A 23,798-nucleotide genomic window follows, 5' to 3' on the forward strand; every position below is an offset into this window, starting at 1 on the left:
ATGTATTAATTTTATTTATATTTTGCAACATCTTGATATTGAGGTATTTCCACTTTTAACCCTTGATATGAGAATTAACTACAATTTGGCCCTTAGTGGCACTTTTGTAATTTCTGGAAGTGGCATGCGTACATTGGGCATAAGTGGCCATGGTGCAAACCCTGATTTTTAGGGTTTTGACCCTATTTAAACATCCTTAACCCCCCAAGTCTTCTTCCTTTCATCAACCTTCAGCACCATTTCGACCCCTTTGCAAACCTTAATTCGTTTTTTAGCATTATTAAGTCATTGGTATGTGTTTTGGTGTTCATAGAGGAGGAAGAAATAAAAGAGAACGACTTGGAAGGTTGGAACAATCTTAGATCTGGACGTTTTGCACCCTCCTATATCTCTAGAAGGTGACGGGTAGAGCTGATATTCGAAGCAGAGACCTATTCAGCTATTTGTTCATACTGATAGGTGAGTTTTCCTCATTGTTCTTGTGGGTCGAAGGCGCCAATGTCGGTCCATTAGTTTATGTATCCTGGTATAGAGGATGTTGTTATGTTGTAGTGAGTTGTTAGATCGTGGTATATATGATGTTGTTATGTGGTAGTGGTATGTAGATCTATCTGTTTGTCTGTTGACTGGTTATATGATTATTTGTTGTTGGATATATGTTATTTGTTATGTATATGTCGACATGGTATGTTGGGGTCGAGACTGTATTGCTTTGTGTTGTCAGTCAACAGACCGAGGCATTCCAACCGCAAGGTTATGGGCCAGGGGTAATCCAACCAAGAGGTAGTCGACCCGGTATGTATTGGGCAAGCCAACCGAAAGGTTGTGGGCAAGGGCATTCCAACCGTAAGGTTGTGGACCAGGGGTAATCCAACCAGGAGGTTGTGGACCCGATATTTGTTTAGTTATATGTTTGTGTGGTGGTACTTTGGGGGGGAACTCACTAAGCTTTGGCTTACAGGTTCAGTTTATTGTGTCAGGTACTTCAGATGATCGTGGCAAGGCGAAGGCGTGATCATGCACATCCTTTGGATTTTATGTTATCTTGATTTCGAGATACTCTGATTATTGATTATCACTTTTGAAACAATGTTTTGTAAACAATTATGGTCATTGGGTTGTTTTTGAAAAATGAAAATTTTACTCTGGTTTTTGGGGTGTTACAAGTTGGTATCAGAGCCTAGGTTTGAGAGAACTGGATAAACATTCGTGTGAATCTAGGCTCAAACTAAGGAACTGCAAAAGTTTTCAAAATTGTTTTTAAAAGTAACCAAGGAATCATGTGATGTGTACGATGAGCCGGATGGAAAAATTATACCCCAAGTTACTCACATTGTTATTTGATATGATGTTTATGGTAGAACTTCATGCTAGTGGTAGGCTATGGATCATTGATAGAATTGCCTGATGTATGATGCCTGCTAGCCTAGGAGTGCTTCTTGTATGGAATTAACATCATTACTATAGTTGCTTAGTGTATACATCATAGTTGTACATAACAAATATTTTATATCCTGATAATGCTTGGTTTTGCCTTATTTAATGTTCTTTGTCTGGTTGTGGGATTAGGGTATAATCAAGTAATTAACTGTCTCTAAGATCCAGTGTTGTATATGATTAACATGCACGAGTGGTTGCAGGGTTGGTGGAAGTTGTTGGATAAGGTGTCTAAGTCCATAACTTATTTGGTATATACTTGACCCGACCCGACATGGTCCATTTGGGTTGCACTTCACCCGAACTATTTATGGATAATTTTATGAGAGTTATACACATATGTTTATTAATATATTATAAGTTATAATATATTAATATGAAGTCATGTTATTTAATTAGTCTTAGTCTTAAATTAATTATGAATTAATTTAGAGATTAAAAGGAAGACTAATTAGATTATGGGCTATTGGTTTTATATGGTGTTGGCTAACACTCATTTGTTAATGGGCTAGGCTAATATGGAAGTCCATGGATGATCCATGGAGCTTTTAACCCATGGATCCTTGGAAAGGAAAAGACATGGGTTATTAGGGATTCACCCTAACCATGCACACTATATAAAGAAACATATGATGCAAGAAATGACACACTAGTTGTGTGAGACTTAGTGGTGGCCGATTCCACAAGATAGTATACTACTCTCTCAAAGTTTTCCAAGTGTTTATGATTCCATTTGAGGCATTCACACTATTGGTGCTTGGCTCTCAAACTCCAAACAATCAACCATCATAAAAAAGGTATGATTTCTACTAGTAGTTTTATGATTCATAATCCTTATGCTATGCTAGTTAGGAAGAAACCTTGGAAATTATTATTTGCATGTATTTTAGAAGAAAACATAGATCCAAGGTTTATTAGGGTTGCATGCACACTTAAGAAGTGTTAGATTGCTCAAAACCCAACAGTGGTATCAGAGCCTAGGCTTGTTTTCTTGAATACTTGATGCAAATTGCTGAAAAATGTCGGAAAACTGCATTCTGCACAGCAGACTCACCGAGTCCATTCATGGTACTCGCCGAGTCCATGTGTATATTCAACCAACTCGCCGAGTCAGTTCATGCACTCGACGAGTTGGCAGGCCTGAGTGCAGATTTTCGAGTTTTGGTGTTGGAATTGGTCTAGAATCATTACCTTAAACTGTTTTGATCTTATAAAACCTGTTTTTGATGTGGTAATGATGATGGTAGACCAATTTCAAAGTTATAATCAAAATTTCAAGTTTATATGTGTTCATATGATTCTTGAACTTGTTGATGTGGATGTTCATGTTCATATGAGTTTTGTTAGATCATAGGAATTATTTGCAAATTGTTTGTTAGTTAATTCTTGATCTTAATGTGTTTTAATGGAATTCATAATTTGTCCTCAAGTTATGGAATTCCAAAAGTTTTTTCTTTTAAATGTTTTTTTTAAGAAGTCATAAGTTACATTTTCTTAAAGAGTTTTCTAATAAATGCTTTTATGGACTCCATAACTTGTCCTCAAGTTATGGATTTCCAAGAGACCATTAAAAGTATTAAACACTTAATTAAAACTCATAAGTTATGAATATCCAAAAGTTTATGAATTGTTCAAAACATGCCCTCGAGTTTTGGAATTTGTAAAGTCTCAAAAAAACTTTAATTCCATACCCTAGAAGTTTTAAAAGTTAAAATTCTACCCTTATACTATTATAAGATTAATGGTTAATTATTATATATATGTATAAGAACAAGTCGTTTGTCACACCCCCAAACCAAGGATGGCGGAAACGTCCAGGGGTGGAGGACTTCATGTACAGTATCACAACAACGTGTATAATAGTGCTCAAAGTAAATACAACCATCATAAATATAATTGAAGAAGTTACACCAAAGTATATGTTTACATGTTTCAAAATCAATTACATTGTGATGACAAAAATAAATTGTTGACGGTTTAACGTCCCATCCTCAAAGCGCTGAAGTTTTCCCGTTTCACTGCTTTCCTGAGAATACAAGTAGTTTTGAAAGAGTGTCAACAATTAAGTTGGTGAGTTCATAAGAGTTTTGTTTGGAGTAGAAACCGTTTTCCCTTTAAAATCGATAGAGTTTTATCTCCAGAAAATCCAATATTTTCTTAGTTAAGTGTAAACAGATTATTCCTATATGATGTGTTGATGAACCCTAGGTTGACCCGTAGATTTCCCCTATAATCATCCAGCGTATATAAGTTATATAAGATTTAAGTTAGATAAAACGTTGAATATAGTGGGTCTGCCCTAGGTCCACAACCCAACGAGGAACAGGAGATGAGGCGGGCCCACCAATTCTAAGCCAATCACGACTAAATTCTTGTATGACTCAAGCATATACGCTCAACGATTATAGTTGAAGTCTAACAATGCGAAAATTTAATGTGGACTTATACCTATACATATCATAGTTCACCGGGGAGTAATAGTGATTAGTGAACCTGAACTATGCATATTATAGCTTATCAAAAGTGATGGTGATGGTGAATATAACTTATACATATCATAGTTCACCGGGGAGTAATAGGGATTAATGAACCTGAACTATGCATATGATAGCTTATCAAAAGTGATGGTGATGGTGAATATAACCTATACATATCATAGTTCACCGGGGAGTAATAGGGATTAGTGAACCTGAACTATGCATATGATAGCTTATCAAAAGTGGTGGTGAATTCCTTTTTTATAATTAAGTTCTTAGGGTAGATGAAACATAAACTATACCTATTATAGTTTATCACTTTGTTTGTAATATATATTTACCATAACTATACCGATTATAACTAGTGTGTTCGTTTGTGGGGGTATAATGGCTTAACTATACTTATTATAGTTTATCATAATTGTCCATAGTGGCAATAACTCTTTTGTATGTGTAAAGCCTTTAATAATGTGTTTGTTATATAAATAACCCTAAACTATACCTATTATAGTTTATCAATTATTTGTGTGGGTAGTGAGCATAGGCCTTACTTGTCATAATTTATCAATGTTTATATTTTAATGGATATAGCCTTGTAATATCGTTTATATATTTACCATACTTGTGGAGGTGTAAATCCATTTGTTTTCTGATGTATGTCTATATAAGAATACAAAATTGTCATATATTGCAACTACACATAAACACATAACGATGTATACCTTGCTCAACATGTTACAAGGTGAAATGAAATTTATAGTGTTTTTCTGTTAATAACATTTTCTGTAACTGTTATTGGAAAAATTGTAGAAAAATCATAAAGTGTCCAAATCAAGTTCTGTAACTTCTGAGAGTTTGGAAAATGAGTCTAGTTTGTTCATAATTTTTATTATAATTTTTAATTACTTCTTACTTATGTGAAAAAGTCCATAATCATAGACTGGTCCGGATTGATGTTTGAATTGATAGGCAGTTTTGTAAAAATCACCATAAATTGTAGAAAAATCGTATGGAGATGTGCAAGTAGTCATTTTAAAGCTAAGAAGTGGAACTACATGCACCTAAAACAGTTTTGAAAACAAAAATGTTTAAGATGTCCAAAACAGTCCGTGAATGGAGTTGAACTTTTCTGATGAAAGCTGTTAGAAAAATATAGTTATATGGGAGAGATTTCACATACTTAGAGAGATTTGGGAGAGATTTGACATACTTGGAGAGATTTGGGAGAGATTTGACATACTTGGAGAGATTTCACATACAAAGAGATATGTGGGAGAGATTTCACATACTTAGAGAGATTTGGGAGAGATTTGACATACTTGGAGAGATTTGGGAGAGATTTGACATACTTGGAGAGATTTCACATATAGAGAGATATTTGGGAGAGATTTCACATACTTAGAGAGATTTGGGAGAGATTTGACATACTTGGAGAGATTTCTCATACAAAGAGATATGTGGGAGAGATTTCACATACTTAGAGAGATTTGGGAGAGATTTGACATAAGAAGAGATAGAGTGAAAACGATTGAGAGAGGTTTCATTGGTGACCTTTTTGAGTGTTCGGCTTCGCAATGCAGGGTCCGTAAGTCCCGTTACGCCTTGTTTAAGGATCTTGCATACTCCTGATGAGTATGCAACATTGTTTTATCGGTTTGGCTCGCCACGTACCACAGTTTTAGGTTAAGGAGATCTAGATGTACGCACTTTTTGATTTATGATCTCTCGTTAGAATAGAGAGTTGTTTAGGAGTTACTTAACGTAAGCTCTAGTACTCACGGCAAAATGAGTGGACCGGTTTGACTTGTTGACTTTCGTTGACTTTGACTTGACTGAAAATTGACGGTTGTCACATCATCCCCCCGTTAGAGGGAATTTCGTCCCGAATTTTGAAATCAGGCAAGGAGTTTGTGAATGACTAAGGTTGGCTCTACATTATTTTGATTCTGACTAAGAGATGAGTTATTATACATGAAAACTTAGCTTATACACATTATGATATAACCAATACTGGGCGGATAGTAAAATGTGTGATTCTACTTCAGTTTCACATCCCAACGAGGAAAAGAAACTAAGTCAGAATTCTCACATTCTATTATCTACCAGGTATTCGTCATATATAACTGGGGAATGTATAAGTGAGGAAATCATAACAAATAACTTAGTAATCCTTCTTAATGAATTAGAGTTCCTAGTCAGGGCTAACATTGAACCTAGATGTATTTCGACCGCTCACCTATAGAGTAGAAGCATGTTCTCGAAAGTTTGACCTACATCCCTATGATGCAGTCCCATTGCGGAGTCGAAGCAAATTCATAGAATGGTCTTATGACGGCCTTGGAATTTCCTATTGTTTATGCTCTCAGTTTAATCTTTGGCATTACTACTATGCATGCTTTAATCGATGCTAGACTTAATCAAATAAAGAAATTTGGAATTTAAACGTCGATGTTAGAAACACTTACTAATATTTGCGGGCAGTTCCGGGGTGGTCTCTCCTTCGGTGATCGCAAGCACCCTTCCACCACCACTGGCATCTCTTGCTCTTGGGCAGTTCCTTTTAAAGTGGCCTGTTTCTCCACATTTGTAACAGGCTGGGCTTACTCCAGATCCAGGGAACTGGTTGATGGGTCGTGCCGGTGCCCTACAGAAACGGGTAGTGTGCCCTTTCCTATTGCAGTTCATACAATGCAATTCTCTACAAGCCCCAGTGTGATGGAAGCTACACTTGTTACATTTCGGAAGGGTTCCAGCGTATTGTTTCATGGGAGTTGGCGTGGTGAGGGTTGTGGCAGCATGAACAACAAAAATTTGCGTGGTTGACGAAGTGTCATGGCTGGCACGATGGTCGATGAGTTGTTATGCCAACTCCTTGGCGCTGTCGAAGGTAGTTGGCCTTGAGGCCAATACACTATCATGGATCTGGGATGATAGCCCCCAAAGGTATCGTTCTACCTTTTTCTCCTCTGGGGTGACCATTGCAGGACAAAGGAGTGCTAGGTCAATGAATCGAGCAGTATAAGCTTCGAGGTCCGTCCCCGACATTTTGAGATTCCAGAGTTCTTCTTCAAGTTTTTGTATTTCTCCCCTCGGGCAATACTCCTTTAGCATCAACGCTTTTAAGTTTTCCCAGCCTATGGAGTTAGCCACTGCAGGAGTAAGTGACTTAACTCAGCCATTCCACCAAGTAAGAGCTTTTATTGTGAAAGTGAATGCCGCATACTTGACTTTGCTCGCTTCGGGACAAGCGCAGATTTCGAAGACTGCTTCGGTCCTTTCGAACCATTGCATCAGCGCGATGACGCCCCCGCTTCCGTCGAAAGGATCGGGTTTGCCATTCGTGAAGTCTTTGTAAGAACACTCCTTAGTGCGTCCTGTGCTGTCCCCCTGATTCGAGTTAGTATTCCCGGATCCGAAGCCGCCGGAACCATTTGTACCCATTTGCGACATTGCCGCCGCCACTGCTGCTGTTACGGCAGCTTGAAACATTATGGGATCAAACTGCGGAGGGGGCGGTGCTGTGCTTCCGGAGGGTCTGGACTTTTTCTTTGGTGGCATAGTCCTGTCATAAGTTGGTAGAGACGAACAAACGATAAGTTTTTAATAGTAGTGACAAGTCAGATGTTATCAAGCCAGACTTGTCTGTATTATGTCCTGACTTAAAAGTATTTTGTATGTAATTCATAACAAAGCCCCTATGAATGAATTTTAGTGGTAATGACTCAAATGCAACTTGTGATTTGTTTCGCCTGATCCCTTCCTAAAATCACATGGTATATATTAAGAATTTCTTGGAGTTACCATATGTAAATTGTTTGTAATATAGGGTTCGAGGAAAATAGGTCTACATCTCAGTAACGTAAGGAAAATTTTTGGGCAATGCTACGGTTCCCTTGAATAGTGTAGTTTCCGGATTCTGAAGGATTCGAATGTCTCCATTTAACAATCTAGGTTGGTCGTGTTCTTCGCTCCAGGTTTCCTAGCACTCTACCCAAGGAGGCGTTGGGCCTTGAAAAAAAAACCGGACGAGGGTTAGGATCCGGAACAAGGGCCATCAGGGTAGGTTCTCCACTTCAGGGTCGGTGTCAGGACCATCAGCAAAGCCTTCAGCTTGGTGACCATCCAAAGGGATTCGGTGATCATTCTCTGGCTCCTCTCCGAGCCATTCAGTATTGCCGTGGTTAGGGTAGTACGGGTCGTCGTGGGGAAGGGATTCAGCCATAATATCTTCGCGAGAAATGGGGATATAAGAAATAACTAAGTAGACGTACTAATTAGATAATTATAAGATGATCTTTATCAGGTACTTCAATATATTGTTTAGTGCATACTAGTCATATGTATTTGGGACAGGATAGACCTTCGAATAAGCGATCCTAACTCTAAATCCCCAATCCAACGAGAACAGAAAGTAAAGCAAAGATCCACAGATTCTAAGTCTATGACATCCTGGATACATATAATTTTAATGTATCCACTAGGCAGTTATTGACCTATTGATAAAAATCTATTTAGTTCTCAAATAAGTAATTATAATAACACCAAATACCCCTATGGTATTTCATTATGGTAGTGTTGGTAAGTTTTTAGACTTGTTGCAACACCTACGACCATTCCTGGGCATATGCTAATCACTTATGGGTGAGACATAGTTGATCAGGCTATGTCATTCCCAGACCTGACTATACATCCCCAAGCCTACTCGTATCGTTCAACAATCACCACTTTTGTCCCATCCCACCGTGATACTGACCCTAGTGTGTGTGCGCATGCTCCTACTTTTACCGAGAAATTATTTGTTTCTAAAAGTATAGTTGCTTTGAAAACTTTAAATCAGAGACTTTCAGTCCCAATGTATTTATAGTTTGTATATCTTATGTGGTTCGATATACTGAGTTCACTATAAACAATGCTCTGATACCAATCTGTCACACCCCCAAACCAAGGATGGCGGAAACGTCCAGGGGTGGAGGACTTCATGTACAGTATCACAACAACGTGTATAATAGTGCTCAAAATAAATACAACCATCATAAATATAATTGAAGAAGTTACACCAAAGTATATGTTTACATGTTTCAAAATCAATTACATTGTGATGACAAAAATAAATTGTTGACGGTTTAACGTCCCATCCTCAAAGCGCTGAAGTTTTCCCGTTTCACTGCTTTCCTGAGAATACAAGTAGTTTTGAAAGAGTGTCAACAATTAAGTTGGTGAGTTCATAAGAGTTTTGTTTGGAGTAGAAACCGTTTTCCCTTTAAAATCGATAGAGTTTTATCTCCAGAAAATCCAATATTTTCTTAGTTAAGTGTAAACAGATTATTCCTATATGATGTGTTGATGAACCCTAGGTTGACCCGTAGATTTCCCCTATAATCGTCCAGCGTATATAAGTTATATAAGATTTAAGTTAGATAAAATGTTGAATATAGTGGGTCTGCCCTAGGTCCACAACCCAACGAGGAACAGGAGATGAGGCGGGCCCACCAATTCTAAGCCAATCACGACTAAATTCTTGTATGACTCAAGCATATACGCTCAACGATTATAGTTGAAGTCTAACAATGCGAAAATTTAATGTGGACTTATACCTATACATATCATAGTTCACCGGGGAGTAATAGTGATTAGTGAACCTGAACTATGCATATTATAGCTTATCAAAAGTGATGGTGATGGTGAATATAACTTATACATATCATAGTTCACCGGGGAGTAATAGGGATTAATGAACCTGAACTATGCATATGATAGCTTATCAAAAGTGATGGTGATGGTGAATATAACCTATACATATCATAGTTCACCGGGGAGTAATAGGGATTAGTGAACCTGAACTATGCATATGATAGCTTATCAAAAGTGGTGGTGAATTCCTTTTTTGTAATTAAGTTCTTAGGGTAGATGAAACATAAACTATACCTATTATAGTTTATCACTTTGTTTGTAATATATATTTACCATAACTATACCGATTATAACTAGTGTGTTCGTTTGTGGGGGTATAATGGCTTAACTATACTTATTATAGTTTATCATAATTGTCCATAGTGGCAATAACTCTTTTGTATGTGTAAAGCCTTTAATAATGTGTTTGTTATATAAATAACCCTAAACTATACCTATTATAGTTTATCAATTATTTGTGTGGGTAGTGAGCATAGGCCTTACTTGTCATAATTTATCAATGTTTATATTTTAATGGATATAGCCTTGTAATATCGTTTATATATTTACCATACTTGTGGAGGTGTAAATCCATTTGTTTTCTGATGTATGTCTATATAATAATACAAAATTGTCATATATTGCAACTACACATAAACACATAACGATGTATACCTTGCTCAACATGTTACAAGGTGAAATGAAATTTATAGTGTTTTTCCTGTTAATAACATTTTCTGTAACTGTTATTGGAAAAATTGTAGAAAAATCATAAAGTGTCCAAATCAAGTTCTGTAACTTCTGAGAGTTTGGAAAATGAGTCTAGTTTGTTCATAATTTTTATTATAATTTTTAATGACTTCTTACTTATGTGAAAAAGTCCATAATCATAGACTGGTCCGGATTGATGTTTGAATTGATAGGCAGTTTTGTAAAAATCACCATAAATTGTAGAAAAATCGTATGGAGATGTGCAAGTAGTCATTTTAAAGCTAAGAAGTGGAACTACATGCACCTAAAACAGTTTTGAAAACAAAAATGTTTAAGATGTCCAAAACAGTCCGTGAATGGAGTTGAACTTTTCTGATGAAAGCTGTTAGAAAAATATAGTTATGTTCTTGGTGTTTTAACTTGTATTCCCCCCCCCCCCCCCCCTAAAAACTTGAGAAAACATGAAAATGTAGGGGTATGAACTCACCTTAAGTGTTTTCAATAGATGATTGTTGAAGAATGGAGGTGTTTAACTCAAGAACACTTGGAGATGCCTTGAAGATTTTTGAGAATCTAGCATCATAGTCATGGAGTTTGTATAAGCTATCAATGATTTGAGTAGAAGGAATTGTAAAAATCACATGGAGGATGAATTACACTTACCAAGAGTGGAAGAACACTTGATGATCAGCCTTGAGATCTTGAATTAGAGAGAAAGGTTGGAGAGAAAAAGTTGGAGTTGAATCTTTGGTGGAATGAGAGTGATTGAAAGAAAATGAGGAGAGAGGTTGAGTGACCAGCCCTAGAACGTGGGGATGGCTTGTGAGAGGGGTAAAAAAAAAGTACAAGGTATGGTGGGGAGGAGTGGCTGGTCATAGAGTGGGTGTGGGAGTGGTTGCTTGTGTCATAAAGTAAAGCAAAGTCAACACTCCACCTCTTTGTACTTACCCACTTGCTTTTATTATTTAAATAAAGATTTCGATGAAAATATGATTAAATTGTGAATATTTAGGGTTTATTATGTTAAAATATGATTTTGGGTGAAAACCCCGCGTTAAAATAATTAAAAACGGGCTTTAAACGTAAAACTATGCGAAAACCGGGAGAAAATGAGTTCCCAGCGAGGCCTCTCGGTCCTAGGCCGAGGTTCGGTCCCTAGGCCGAGGCTCGGTCCACGCTAAGGTTGGAGTCGGAAGCGAAAGGCGCGAGAAGTGAAGGGCGAGGGTCCGGTCCGAAGGCTCGGTCCGAAGGCTCAGCAGGGAAGCTTCGGTCCTCGGTCTGGAAATAAGAGGCGAGAATGTCAGAACCGAACGAACTGTAGTGAACAGTAATGAACAGTACCTTCGGTTCGGTTGGTGAACAGTACCTTCGGTTCGGATCAGCAGCCTTCTTCATCAGGAGGGTTCGGTTCCTAAGAGGGGTTTCGGTTCCTAAGAGGGGTTTCGGTTCCTAAGGTCCGTTTTTTGCGTAGACTTCCGTTTTTGGGCTGTTTTCGCCAAATTCGAGGGTCGGGATGCCCCGAGTGATTATAGAAAGTTGGGAGAGATTTCGAGAGAGATTTGAGAGAGATTCCACATACTCAGAGAGATTTGGGAGAGATTTGACATTCTTGGAGAGATTTCACATACGAAGAGATATATGGGAGAGATTTCACATACTTAGAGAGATTTGGGAGAGATTTGACATACTTGGAGAGATTTGGGAGAGATTTGACATACTTGGAGAGATTTCACATACAAAGAGATATGTGGGAGAGATTTCACATACTTAGAGAGATTTGGGAGAGATTTGACATACTTGGAGAGATTTGGGAGAGATTTGACATACTTGGAGAGATTTCACATACAGAGAGATATTTGGGAGAGATTTCACATACTTAGAGAGATTTGGGAGAGATTTGACATACTTGGAGAGATTTCTCATACAAAGAGATATGTGGGAGAGATTTCACATACTTAGAGAGATTTGGGAGAGATTTGACATAAGAAGAGATAGAGTGAAAACGATTGAGAGAGGTTTCATTGGTGACCTTTTTGAGTGTTCGGCTTCGCAATGCAGGGTCCGTAAGTCCCGTTACGCCTTGTTTAAGGATCTTGCATACTCCTGATGAGTATGCAACATTGTTTTATCGGTTTGGCTCGCCACGTACCACAGTTTTAGGTTAAGGAGATCTAGATGTACGCACTTTTTGATTTATGATCTCTCGTTAGAATAGAGAGTTGTTTAGGAGTTACTTAACGTAAGCTCTAGTACTCACGGCAAAATGAGTGGACCGGTTTGACTTGTTGACTTTCGTTGACTTTGACTTGACTGAAAATTGACGGTTGTCACATCGTTTTACCGTTAGTAGGCCTCATTCATGAAGCCGGTCTATAAGGTGGGTATAAGGTTATTGCCTATAAAATGGCAACTTAATGGGTGTCCACTCTCACCCACCGCTTGCTTGACTGGTGGAGGGTCGTTAGTCGAACGGGTAGGACAATGACTTTAAATTCTCATTAAAAGTATAATGATTATTATAAAGTAACTAAATGTTTTATTTAATTCCCAATCTTAGTTACTTTAGGAAAAATGTGAATTTGGTGCTAGCCCATGGAATTCACACTTTGTACCTTACCAAGTCGTTGGTGGAGCGTGTGTGGTTAACCGACACACTAACTTGGACTAGTAAGGATCACGAAGGGTGACTTAATGTTTGTCATAGATCAATGGAGCGTGTGTGGTTAACCGACACATTGATTAGGTGATAATATTAAGGGTACCAAGTGAATTGGTATGGTTATTCACACCTTGTTTTGTGATCCTTGGCATCCCAGTCACAAAATTTGAGAGGGCACACTCGAGATTGAAACATGCCATTGAAAAGTTCAATGAATCTCAAAAGATCTAGGAATTTCAAATCCAATTAAAACCTAATAAATTATTTCGTTTTTCATGGTGGAAATTGGTGAATCGTCATTCGCCTACATTCAAATATTTTATAACTTGGATTACGACATCCCTCTTCCAAATTATAAAATATTGTGTTGGGTCCTAGCCTTAATATTTCATATTGGGTTTTATATTAAGGATTTTGAATCAACTAACTTGATTTTCTCCAATTATAGATGTCTGGTTCAGACAACTATGATCTTCCCAAATCTCTTGAAGATGGTGTCCCTCAAACATCATGCTTCACTTCCTCCACCTCCTCCAATTATTCTCCCTCACCCACAAGTTCTTGAAAAGTTTAAAGTCACTCAATCCCTATTGGCAAGCATAGTCTATGTGTGCTCACATCTTGGAGATAAAGTCACATATTGACAAGCCGGGAGAGTTGGGTGTCAAAGTCTCGGGAAAGTTGGATGTTCAATCACTTTCTTAGTAACATAGTGAGTCTCTTTGGGACTACTATGAGGCAGACTATGACATGACCCTTAATGATGTTATCTTTTTGCTTGGTGTTGTGGAATCAACAATGATTCGGAACACCAGTAAAATCAAATTTGATTAAAAGAACAATTTCCCAAGTCTTAAATGGACATTGACAATGGTAGCATTGGATATCTAGAAAAGGATTTCTCTTCCCAATGGAAAGGGATCGGCCATAGTCAACTCGGTTGACCAAATGGTAAAGAGAAAGGCTAAGTCTGAGATAGTCCCATGTGCCATTGCCAAAGGGTCCATGTGTTTTGTTGCCAAAGGAAGGGGCATTGGTTGCGAAGCTGTCCTATTCACCTGAAAGGTCATAAGGTTGATCAAGTCAAGAGGTTTGACTCTACTTCGGGTAAAGTCCACTGTCTAACTCTATTAAGTTCCTATTTGGAGATTCTTATTACATAATGTGAATGGGTCACATGCTGATGTTTTTAAGAATCAAAGAAAAGATAGGAAGCTTAAAGTAAGTATATGTTGATTCTGATTGCGAATGTGGGTTTCGATCGCATGGTTCGGTAATCAGAATTTTGAGCTGTTGCTTAAATATATTGCTTATGAATAGATAACAACAAGGTTTTCATGTGGATTGTAAGGATGGGTTTTTCCGCAAAGTTTTAAAATAAAAGAAAAAAGGGTTTTAATTTTATTTATTGTAAAAATATCCTTACAATGGCATCTGTGGAAAATTGTTGCTTATATGTTTCCAGTAATAGCAATATTGGAAAGTGGATTTGATTCCTTCATTTGTGGTACTGTCTGAATTTACCGAATGAAGAGAGTTTTTCATCACCCAAGTTTCAATTGGACAGAAACTTGGAATCATACAAGTTGTATTGTATGAGAAATGAGAATTTTCATCTTTGAAAATTAAGACTAATTCTTTGATCACATGTATATGTGAGTCAATTGAAGGACTAAGGAATTAGGTACATTGGGTGTGCGCTGGTCAAGGTCCACCACAAAGATTGATTTGTCATGATTTACTAAAGATTAGTAAATATGATTATACTTATGAGGTTAAGTATAATTCTGTAACATAGGAAAGGTTACAATGTATGACAAAACAAATGAGAAGAATCAAATTAGACAGAAAGATAAAAGTTTCTCAAATCTGAAAGGATGGGAGAGTACTTTAGTATCGTATTTCATGATCATCTTAATGATTATGAAACCATATCACAAATTCATACTCTAAGGACGTCTTAGTGCATTGTTATGGCTAAGAAGAGAGGTCATGAATTGTTGGATTGGATAAGATCGAGAAGATGAGTCATACTTCGTTCCAAAACGATTCTTAGAGTCATACTCCAAGATTGTAACTTTGAGTGACATAAAGGAGGATTTATTAACACTAGTCAAATGTAAGAGTAAAATGTTTTCTACTCTTGTACATTTGAGATTGGTAAGTTGTGATGTCTTGGATGAGACAAAGACCAACTAAGACCAATTGTGTGAAGTGTTAGTCTTGATAAGAATCCGCACTATCCCTTGAATATTTGTTTTGTCAAGGAATGGTTCTTGACTGGGGAAACTTATATGTCAAGGGGACAGTGGGAGCCTTAAAGATCCTGAAAGAGTTTCAAGATTTAATCAAGAGTAAAACCTGTAATTTATCACTAGCACACAATTTAAGGTTTGCAAACTATCGTGTTGACATAATTCTTATTTCTGTACCTACTTCAAATAAGTTGAATTTGCATGTGAGTTATAAGAGTTCAACTTGGAAGCATTGGTGGGCCTTGTGCTACCAAGGTGACAAGAAACTAAGATTGAACAAGTTTAATCCATGTAAGGCTGAATTTGTCACTAACCTTATCTTGTGATTATGGTTTTGACAAATTCACATGGATAGGAACTCATACACTATAAAATCTAAGTATCATAAGGTTTCTCTCTGATTCATGAAAATGATGGTGAGGAAATGCTTTCACTAAGTAGATATCAATTGTGTTATTTGCATTTTCAAAAGTCGTTAGTGGAACGTGTGTGGTTAACCGGCACACTAACATGGACTTGTGAGAAATGGCAAAGGTCTAAGAAATTGAGACTATGATTACGACATCCCTTTTCATAGTTCTTGAAATTGCTTAGACACACATGTGAGCTATCTAAGAAAGGGTGTATGAATCTAAATTTCAAAAGTCCAGCAGATTTCTGGAAATACGTCAGAGCTAGTGGGAGCATAAGTGTTATGCTGATAATCATCATGTTAGTGGGAGCATGATTATTACGTTTAATGTTGCAAGTTAGCAATGTTAATTATAGAAAACAAAGTTTCAATTCGTGAAGTTGCAGGGGTTGAAAAGTTGTTTTGCTATAATTAAGGGAGAGGAAATTATACTTCGTTTCAATTCTAAAGCTTAGATTGAGATTTTAATCATCTTTAGTCAAGAATATATATATATATATATATATATATATATATATATATATATATATATATATATATATATATAATATGAATTTTATGTTGGAATGGTTCAACTTGAAGAAATTCTATATATATTGCGTTTTCAAAATTCGATTATGATTACGACATCCCTCTTCATAGTTAAATTTTGAAAACATGGCAAATAAAAAATATTGTAGCAAAAGACTGGTCTAGTATCATGTCTTTATGTCAAACATCATGAATCGTGTCCCATATGCTTCGGATATAGGATCGATTGCATGTGCTATAATATTCATCTTTTCTAAATTTTCCAAATGCTTAAGGCATTGAGAAGGGAAAAGTCTAGAACTGGATATGACTAAAGTGATTAAGCAATTGTTGAGGACAATCTGAGGTTCGCCAAAGATTGGTTTCTCAGGGAAAGTTGGAAGTATGATGTAAGTTGTCGGAAAGGACCATATTGACATATTCTGAAAAGAAGTAACTCTTGTTCGGAAGTGATAGTCAAAATGGGACTATGGAAATGTCTCCATAGGTGGAAGTTATTCAATCTATGTAAGATTAGAAAACCTTAATGCAAGAAGGGTGTTCAAAGCAATGTACTTTGAATATGAGACTTCCGTTCCATAGAAGTTGACCTTCTTTGGAATACTTTGTAATGACTGGTGACAAGGTTTTGGTGACTTTGTGCATAATCATTACAGGAGGAACATTGCATAAAAGTTTAAAATCTAACAGATTTTTTGGTAAATGATAAGAATCGGGGATTCTCACATTTACAATAAGGATTTGGGATTGTGAAATGAGTATCATTGGAATCATGTTCAATTGATCTACATCACAATGTAAGGATCATAGACAAACATAGTGTGCATACTTGGAGTATGGCATAACTATTGTTTAGAAAAAAAAAGTGTACATGCTAGGAGCATGGGACAACTGTTGTTTTTTTATTCAAGTCTTAAGTTGATTGTTTGAAACATTATACAATGAATAATGTGTAATCAATATGGTGATAAATAAAAGGTGGTTCTATTTATATTCAAAAGGGTTCAGAGACCATATTGGATTCGATTATTATTGTGTTTCACTTTGCATGTTTTAAACACTCCACAGTCGTTCATATGTTGGAAGTAGGTATGAATCAAGACTGTCATGAATCGAGTTTGTAGATGGCTAAATGGGTTTAGTCATAGCAATGGTTGCTACAACATTCATGAGTGCTCATAAGTTATGAGTATTGGAATAAACCCACGGTCACTTGTATCACTTCATGGAATTTATCTCGAGTGATTGTGAGACGGTAATATCATATAAATCTTCAAACCTAGAGATATGAGTTGTTACCTATGAGTTGGTTGTGCATTGATTGCACGTAAACGCATCAGTAACTTGATGTTATAAAACGTGCCTTTGTGTACAATTCAACAAGTAGTAGAACAAGCATATGAGTCGAAGTTTATCTGTTCCTTCTAGAAATAGAAGCGATATCTGGGCCCCTCGATGATTTTGTTGTGACCTATGTATCGGGCGGTCAGAACTAAAATTGATGTGTTCGATTAAGTTCTTTGTCAAACAAATCGAAAATCGGGAAACAAACTGCTGGACAATAAGTATGACGTTGTTCCATGTATTTGTCCGGCTGATATCATGAGAACAGAGGATTATATGATCACTTATCTAAAATGGCGCTTCATAGTTCAACAGAGTTTTCGAGAGCTACGATTGCTGGTTGGTTCCTGAAGTAACATACGCAAATATAGTTATTAGACTTATCCAAGTGGGAGTCTGTTGGATAAGGTGTCTAAGTCCATAACTTATTTGGTATATACTTGACCCGACCCGGCATGGTCCATTTGGGTTGCACTTCACCCGAACTATTTATGGATAATTTTATGAGAGTTATACACATATGTTTATTAATATATTATAAGTTACAATATATTAATATGAAGTCATGTTATTTAATTAATCTTAGTCTTAAATTAATTATGAATTAATTTAGAGATTAAAAGGAAGACTAATTAGATTATGGGCTATTGGTTTTATATGGTGTGGGCTAACACTCATTTGTTAATGCGCTAGGCTAATATGGAAGTCCATGGATGATCCATGGAGCTTTTAACCCATGGATCCTTGGAAAGGAAAAGACATGGGTTATTAGGGTTTCACCCTAACCATGCACACTATATAAAGAAACATATGATGCAAGAAATGACACACTAGTTGTGTGAGACTTAGTGGTGGTCGATTCCACAAGATAGTATACTACTCTCTCAAAGTTTTCCAAGTGTTTGTGGTGATTTGTGATTCCATTTGAGGCATTCACAGTATTGGTGCTTGGCTCTCAAACTCCAAACAATCAACCATCATAAAAAAGGTATGTATTTCTACTAGTAGTTTTATGATTCATAATCCTTATGCTATGCTAGTTAGGAAGAAACCTTGGAAATTATTATTTGCATGTATTTTAGAAGAAAACATAGATCCAAGGTTTATTAGGGTTGCATGCACACTTAGGAAGTGTTAGATAGCTCAAAACCCAACAGAAGTTTCATGGGTGAGTAGGTGTGTGAGCAGTCAGTCTGATGAGGAATGTTTAGCCACTCTTAATAGAGTGAGGATAGGATGTATGCGTATCCTGGTTATTGTATTTGTGTTTTGGGTGGTTGTGATGATCACTGAGACAATTACGAGTACGTGTGGAAGCCTGGAAGGTAGTATGGGCCCATACTACTGAAAACACAGGACTCGTACGCGTAGCAAGGAAGTCACAAACCCCAAGGGTTTAGTCTCGTCATGTGATTGTAGAAATGTGTATTGTGGCCTTTCTGGTATGTCTTGGTTTATTTTCATAATGATGGAGACGAGAGGATATGGATCGGGAGTGGGTGGCCAGGGTGGCTTTGGATTGACTGATGATCAGATTCAAGAGATCATCGCCACTAAGGTGGCTGCTGTTGTCTGGAAGTCTATGACGGAGATATTTGGGTCTATAAAGACCACTATGATTGAGCTCTTTGATGATCGATATGTTGTTCTTTATGATGTTGTTGTTGCTACAGCTACCGCGGTTGTTTCTGCTGCTGGGATTCGAGGGGAGGGATCCTTCCAGTACCGGGACTTCGACAATACAAAGCCCCCGGAGTTTGATGGGGTCAGGGACCCGATTGTGGATATGAGGTGGTTGTCTAATGTGCACTACAAGAAAGCAGACCTTTAATGACACACAATTTATGATACGCATTGATTTATGATACGCAGAAGTGTGTGATTTAAAAATAATGTCATCTCTCTATAAATTTTAAGGATTTAGGACGCGCATTTTTGTGTGCCCTAAAATTTGTGTTAGAAAAAAAAACACGGAGGGTGCTTATTATAAAATGTGTTTCATCTAAACATGTTGTTTTATAATTTTTAATGAAAGGCGCGTTCTTTAGTAACAAACGGGGAAAAAAGCCGAAAAATTAGAAAAGCCCGCTTTTTTCACTTCCCTCTTTGCCCTAAGCTTTTTTTTATGCATCTTTCTTTCTCCCCAGACACATAATCGACGATGTATGTCCATGTTTAAGTGATCGTCGTAAAATTGATGATATCGCCTATGATTGAGTGTTCCCAGTCTCGCTCCACCTCCAGTCTACCCTAACTCCATCGATCTACTTCCGACCGGTTCCTATTTTTTTAAACCTAGAAGGTGATTTAGGGTTCTATATACCATTTCATGTCATTCTCCTCCCTAACCAGGTAATATCATCAATCCTCCCATATTGGTCATTGTAACAACCCGTTATTTCAAGTCAATAAAAGTTGCACTTATTCAAATAAAAGTCAAAATCTTAATCAAGAATAAGTAAAACTTGATGGGTTTTGATCAAAAGAACATCCTATGTGCACATGCAAAACCATAAAGCTTTGGATCTAGGTTTTTCTATTATACATGCAATTCATCCAAAGCTTATAAACCCTAATCTAGCATACTATAAAACTAATTGAATATCAAATAAACAAGTTTAGATGATTTCCTCTTGATAGTAGCGAGAATCTTCAATCTTCAAGAGCTTAGTATCAAAAATGTAATACCTCTAATGGCTCACAACCACCAAAGCAAGAAGATGATGTAGAAGAGGGAAGGAGGAGGCACAATTTCGGCTATAGTAACTCTAGGTTTTCTTCTGGTGGCCGAAAACTGAAGCCCTGGGGTTCCTTATATACTTAAGTTGCTAGGGTTTCAGCCAAAACCCTAATTGGATAGCTTGGGCCTTAAGCAGTCCAAGGAACCTTCTGGAGTAAGGCTTGGACGATTTCAAGGTGGGCTTCCACGCTAATTTCGCCCCCCCCCCCTTATGTCCATAAGAATTCACAGCCCAAAACCAATTATCTTATAATTGGCAATACCAGTCCCCTTAGTTCAATTAATCTCTTTTAATCACATAATTAATTTCCTAATTAATTCTTGATTAATATTAACTAACTAAGGGGTTGTTTGATTTCACTCTGACCCAGTCCGGTCAGAGGTTTTATCTGACCCGGTCTGAGTCAGCCCGTTTGATTGGAAGATATTTGCTCTTACTCGGTCAGTAGATAACTGATGGATGGCTTACCGAGTCATAAAAAAAACAGCTGACCGAGACAGAACTCTTCTTTCCCTCCATTGCCCTTCTCGCTTGCCAACGATGTCTTCCTTCAACCTTACACCCGGTTCCTTCTAGGCTTCCACATCGATCCTCCTCCAATAGTGGTTTATTCCGATTTGACCTAATTTACAGGTTTGCAATTCTCGTCTCTGCAAAATCGTTTTTTTAAGTTGTGTTGAAATCAAGCAAACATGTTGATCTAAATTGGCTACAGATCTAGGTAAAAACAGAGAAACAACAATTTGCAACAAATGGTGAAGTATGTTGTTCTTTTCTTGGAACGACATAAAATAGAGATTCGTAATCATCCACTTTGACGGTTAAACAAGAACAGTCAAATTGAATAGAATTTTGTTGGAATGAAAGATGAGTAAAGATGGGGTATAATCTATGTATACTCTAAATTTGCTCTCTGGATACAAAACAAAAAAGAGCCGAAGAAAAAAAATTGGAAATGACAACTCAAAGAAAATAAGGTTTCAAGGATTTTAAAAGTAGACATGGTTGGTATGGGTTTGGAAGGAAAGTACAACAGAACAAGTAGTAAAATAATGAGAAGAAGTACTAGAATAATGGAGCATGACGTCCTTAAAACTATAAAGGCATGGTGGAAGTGGTAAATGGTAAAGCTAAGAAATAGGTACCTATGTAATGGTCTTCTTATTATTAAATCTAAAATATTAAAAAACATCATGGTAATGATTCTTATATTTTGATGTCAATATATTCATGGTAATGGGAAAAACGTTGTCAAATGGAGAAAAATTGTTGTAAATTGGAAGTTGGTGTTGTTGTATATATCATGATCATCGATAAATTAAATGGTGGATTATAAATGAATTATTATAAAAAAATATTGTTTCAGGGTAATATAGTCATTTTGTACAGTTAGACAGATGTAAAATCAAACGATAAGTTTCAGTCTGAAGTTAACATAGTCAGACCTTCTAACCCAGTCAGCTTCTAATCCAATCAGCTCTAACCCAGTCAACAACTATCAAACGAACCCTAATATGATTTCTCCTTTAATATATTATTCATATAATATATTAATAAACCATAATATCATCTCTCTCCATAAATCACCCTGTCAAGTTGCTTTGGTGAAGGCAACCCAAAAGGACCATGCACAACCGGGTCAAGTACATACCAAATATAGTTATGGACTTAGACACTAATCCAACAATCTCCCACTTGGATAAGTCTAATAACTACAAATGCAAGTACAACTTCAGGATTCAATTAGCAATCGTAGCTCTCAAAGACGCTGTTGAACTCTGGTCTTATTAGTAACCTGTCCTTTAGATAAGGGATCATATAATCCTCCGTTCTAGATATCATGCGGACAATTACATGGAACATAGTCATACTCATTGTCCAGCAGTTTGTTTCTCGATTTATGATTTGTCTGACATAGAACTTAATTAAACACATCAATTCAGTCCTGACCGGGCCCGACACATAAGTCAAACCAAATCATCTAGAGGCCCATATATCGCTTTTACCCTCTTAGGATAAAAGGAACAGATAAACTTCGACTTATATGCATTTACCATTCACTCATCAAATCATGCACAACAATGCATTTTATAACATCAAGTTGGTGATGCGTGTACGCATTATCAATGCACAACCAACTTGCAAACAATAAATCATATATCTAGGTTTAAAGACTATATGATATTATCGTCTTGCGATCACTCGTGATAAATTCAATGAAGTGATGCCAGCAAGTGTGGGTTTAATACAATTCTCAAATCTTATTCATAAGCATTCATGAACGTTGCAGCAAACTTTTGCTATGTATAATACACTTTAGACAGTCTACAAACCAATTCATGACAGTCTTCTTTCATACCTACTTCCAAAGTATAAGCAACTGTGGACTGTTTGAATAATCTTATTATTTAGGAAGTCAAAATATGCAAAGTGAAACAATAGGTAAATAATTAACACAAGACAGTAACTTTACTCACAAATAATACTCCTTTATTTAATCATCAAATGTTAATTACAATTTATCTATTACACGTTTCGAAACTATCTAATCTAAATTAATAGATTCCTTCAGCCCAATTTTAACATCCCAAAATTTAAGACCAAAATTTCTTTTTAATAAAACATTACTTTAAACAAAGCATCATTCCAAAACATAATTTGAGTATAAGTTTTCAAAAACACATGTTTATTATCAGAGTAAACGTTCCCAGGCTGACTACTCTATGGTGTGTGCCATGCGATCACCCCGAGCTCCTCCCTCCGCTACCGGAAGTACCTGAAAGCAAAACTGAAAACCGTAAGCACAAAGCTTAGTGAGTTCCCCACCTTACCACATACCATGCATAACCACATACTGCACATACTGGGCCACGCCCGCTATCCGGGGCCTCGCCCCCTACTACGGGCCTCGCCCGCTACAACGGCCCCGCCGCTCCAGGCCCCGCCTGGCTTCGAGCCTCGCTCGGATACATATCTGTTTCTCTTAGGCCTCGCCTGTCACAGGGCCTCGCCCACTAACATATAATAGCACATAAACGTATCACGTAACATTACATAGGCTAAACATATACTAACAACCCTTGCTCTAAGGCCTCGCCTATCTCTGGGCCCCGCCCGAGTTCTGCTACTGATGAGTCATGGAACCTCGTCCATACTCCTGCTGATAGTGAGGTTCGGCCCAGCCCACCCTCACTCCTTTCCTAACTTGGGCCCCGCCCCTGCTCTGCTGCTACTGAGATATGGAACACCATCCACACTCTGCCATTGGTGAGATACGGGACCTCACCCTCTCTCACCTCCCTACCAGGCACATACAAGTATCACATAGACAACAAGTATAAACTATCACATAAACTGCTCCTAGGGCACCCGCCCTCTGCCATTGGACCTCGTCCAAATATCATACTAGCATACTGTGCCTAGGGCTAACCCCCGGGTCTTCTACTCGTAACTACATGGGCCGGCATTGTGGCCGTAGACCCATTCACACAAAGGGAAACCCACCTGATATTGCCGAACTGCCGCTGCTAACCCCTTCGACCGCTACCTGACCGCTAACTC

The sequence above is a fragment of the Lactuca sativa genome, chromosome 3 (assembly GCF_002870075.4).
Source record: "Lactuca sativa cultivar Salinas chromosome 3, Lsat_Salinas_v11, whole genome shotgun sequence".
NCBI lineage: Eukaryota > Viridiplantae > Streptophyta > Magnoliopsida > Asterales > Asteraceae > Lactuca > Lactuca sativa.